This window comes from Dreissena polymorpha, chromosome 8 (assembly GCF_020536995.1).
Source record: "Dreissena polymorpha isolate Duluth1 chromosome 8, UMN_Dpol_1.0, whole genome shotgun sequence".
Lineage (NCBI taxonomy): Eukaryota > Metazoa > Mollusca > Bivalvia > Myida > Dreissenidae > Dreissena > Dreissena polymorpha.
In genome coordinates, this window is record NC_068362.1 from 93,346,020 (window position 1) to 93,350,225 (window position 4,206).

Genomic DNA, 4,206 nt, shown 5'->3' on the forward strand with positions numbered 1-4,206 from the left:
AGTAAATCTCTTCAGTGGATCTAGAGTAATGCTCCGGACAACAATTTACTTTGAAATTATATAAAGAGAGATAATTCATAAACTAAGGTAGATAGAGTTATGATTCTTAGTTATGGTTATTTATGGCAAAAACGTTCTAACGCTGTTTTCATACGCGTTTTAATAAAGTTTTTACATTGGGGTATTTTCAATATTCATGGTCCGAGTAATACCATTACTTAAAAAGGGCAGCCTAAACGAAGTCAATAATTACAGAGGTATTACTCTTCTTAGTTATTTTGGAAAACATTTTACAAACATTTTCAATAAGACATTTGGCCGGACGAGACTTATTATACATTGTATGCATATGTATACTGGGTTTCGGTCAGAAATGAGTACCGTCGATCATGTATTTGTACTGCACGGCTTATTAATGCTAGATTAACCACTATATTGTGCTTTTATAGGTTTCACGAAGGCTTCGACTTTATAGTTAGGAATAACCTATCGTAAACATTTATTCGATTTTGAATACTTGGAAATATTAGTTATCAAATGAAATCAATTTATAACGCCATACAACCAAAGTTTAAACATGGAAACACTTCAAGCGACATCTTTGAATATATGCTTGGTGTAAGGAAGGGTGACTGTTTATCTCCTTTAATGTTGTCATTGCATCTTAATGATTTGAGAACTGAATTTTACATGAAAGGCTTTAATGGCATCGATGTTTACTCTTTACAAATGTTTCTCTCTTTGTGCGCCGATGCTATGATAACCTTTGCTTATACCACTGCAGAATTATAAAACGGCTTATTTGTTAAGCGATTACTGTCACAAATGAAAACGTGAGGTTAATACTGAAAGTTTAAATTTCACAGAGGCTGTCGCTCCTTTATTTAAGACAGAAGGGACCTAATGAGATTGGTAATATTCGGGCGATTGCGCCGCATTCGGATATCTACGTCAAAGTCCAGAAATAAAACCTAAACCACAGAATAAATGAGTGCGTTTAAATTTAAGAACTAAAAAACGAAATTAATGTGTGTGTTTCTATTGTAAAACGTTAAGTATTCATCTTCTTAAGATAACCAACGTTGTTCTGCTGTGAAATGAAGGCAGTATAATGAAGACACATTACTATTATCGTATGCTTTATTCACATTAAATATATATTAATGTGAATAAAGCATATATATATATATATATATATATATATATATATATATATATTACCAGCATGTGACGTCAAACAAAATGTGTTACTCCGCATCACTATTGTCATTTGAAGACCTAATATATGTACAATACCGCACCCTACAATAACATATATACTATGTATACTAATATGTATATTTATACTATAAATAGAATAGTACCGATATTTAATGATACATATTTGTTTTGTTTCAATGAAAAGTATTACTACTATGTATAATGAAACACAATTAACATTGTAAACAGTGTATTCGTACTTCGTTCAAGCGGGCTTTTTGCCTTCTGGATGTGTTGTTTTATAAAACATATTTATGTTTTCTGAAACTTATCATTTTGAATATTTCTTTAAGTGAAGGTTAAGCCGGCGTCCATGATCATTAATGACGTTTTGATACCTTTTTTGCACATAGTCATTTTCCTGTTATATATAGGTTGGTTCAAAAATGCTACCATTAGACAATGTGTTATCAAGTTCGCGTTTAAAACTTTATAATGTTGTCAAATCTCTAACTTGCCGCTTAATAAAGGCGAGTCTTGATGCGTGTTTTTTATTTTACGTGAAACTGTGTTTAAAATTATTTGCGTCATAATGTATACAAGCTATTGTGATTAAACTTCGTTCGGACACACATCAGTACGTATACACATATATATGTGTTTCATATGCAATATTGTTTAAGGGTTAACTTCAATGCTGGATAACACAACTAATTAATGCACATCTTATCGCAAAACTTGTATTGATGTTTGCGATGTTTACGAAAAACTGACAACCGTACTGGGCAGATGTTGCTTAGGTTATGCAAATAGCTGACCATCATTTATGGATGAATTAATGTCGTAATAGTATAAAATGTCAAGCCTAGTATTATTTGCTTGAGGATGAATTTAGTTTCGGCACAAATCCGTGTTTATTACTATATATCTAAATGTTTCCGTACTTTTAGCAAACGTAAGAAAAAAGACTAGAATGGCTCAAGAAAACAATGATAATACTGATTATTTGTGGGCTACTGATAGTTCCTTCTACCATTGAATTATTTCTACTAAAGAATGGTGTAATTAGTAGAGGTAAATGCGACGTAAAAATAACAATTAACGTATGTTAAGAACACTTTTCCAAATATCCTGTATAAAAATGTTATATTTAATATTCGTACCAACACTTTGGTCATTCCTTTCTCAACTATGTATCGAGGAAAAATATAGAATTCATATTTGGTAATATGAACTCATTTCTTAATTCCACATTCGTCAGCAAATGTCTAGCATCAATTTCATTGATTTTACGTTATCCCTATTCATATAGTGTCAATAATACATGTATGATAAAAATAACAAAAATGTTTGCCGAATAATGTTTATTTATTCTTCTAAACAAAGGAAAACATGTTCAATACAATAACATGTCGTTAGTTATTGCGTTCGTTATTGTTGATGTCATTTCTGTGTCCGCCTCGTTGTCACGACGTGTGAATTTACTTTCCCCAAGTCCATGGCCTATAATCTATAATATATATGAAGATGTAGGAAATATACACGAAGTTCAAGTTGATATTTTAAGTGCAACTTACAGAAACGTATTGTATTTAAAGAATACGGAAAAACAGACTTGCGTAAAATGTAAGTTGTGTACACATGTTTTACAACCGTGTTTAGATGCAAGGGTAAGTCAAACTTTTATTAAAATAAAAATGAGATAATTACATTGAAAACTTGAATACTTACTCGATCCACCGCTTCCACCACTGGATCTTAATTTCGGACCCACAATCCTTAATATGGACAAATAGCTCTGTAATTGTTATAAAATGTTTGGATATTTTCAACATATGCTTAAGTATCAATTATGTAAATAATGCATAACGAAACAGTTATAGTTTTCAATAACAATACATAACTCTTTGTAAAAGGCCATAATTCAAGAACTGATTTAGTAGTTAACCGATACCATGTATAACCTGTTGCAGAAAAGACCTATTTCACAAAGCAGGAGCCGGTTTAATGAATATTTTGAACAATTAGCACGTGAACATAGTTGTATGATTGTTGTGATTACATTTTTTTGAAATTTAATAACTAATCGTAATAAAAAGATTAAAGAATATTTTAATTAACTAGCGGCATGATAAGTTCAATAAAATATATAAAACGTATGCTTTTCATCGCGTTACTCAATAATGGACTTACATCGCCATACTATCTTTTGATCGGTATCTCTGCAAGACTGTTAGAGAAAATAATGCACGAAAATGTAATATGTCAAACAAAGTATATACATACATACACAAATTATTAATGCGACAACTAATGAACACGTTCAAATCATATCGATGGTATGTCCCTGTTTTTTAGACAGAGTTAAACATATACGATTGATGAAACAACAGAAAAAGTTTCAGGGCATTAATTCTTTGCAAACACGCTAGTATTTAATTCGTCGCAATACTGTTTTAAAAGATAAAATTACTTCAGCGAATGGAGTTTAGGTAAAACATATTGGTCTTAGGTCGGCCTTTAAAAAACAAACCCAGGAAAAAAGATCGTAATTAAAAAGAAATAATACACTTTCTGTCATAAATTATTGTCTATTAATCTACGGTTAGGCTTGAGGATGCTTGCTTTCAAATACTCATGCTCCGTTTATATGTATCTTTACTGCTCGCCGTCGATTATTCGAGAACAAACTATAATGGAATATTATTAATTCTTTTTAAAAAGAAAAGAAAAACTCACCTTGGTCGCTGCTCGGAGGTCGGAGGAATACGAGCACTCGATAAAAACACTAGATTGCAGGCGTTTATATACACAAAATGAAGGGGATTCGAGAAGGATTTTGTATATTTTTAACATATAATCGGGCTATTAGCTTATGCTCTAAAGATGATCACCGTTTAGGTTTTTACGCTAAGTTAGTAACATGCTTTGGGTCAACATTCCTTGCAGCATATTTGTACTCAAGTATGAACAGCTGATCTTTTTGTCGGTAATTTTAATACACTG

General features: G+C 31.4%; 1 long non-coding RNA gene across 1 annotated transcript; it reads right to left on the bottom strand.

The window, feature by feature from the left end:
* Positions 1 to 2,588: 2,588 nt before the first annotated feature.
* LOC127843172 (uncharacterized) lies at positions 2,589 to 3,896 on the bottom strand. The gene is made up of 3 exons (XR_008032114.1): positions 3,394 to 3,896; positions 2,932 to 2,998; positions 2,589 to 2,710 (listed from the first exon to the last, which is right to left on the bottom strand). It is a non-coding gene; the product is annotated as an uncharacterized LOC127843172 (long non-coding RNA).
* Between the last annotated feature and the right edge of the window lie 310 nt (positions 3,897 to 4,206).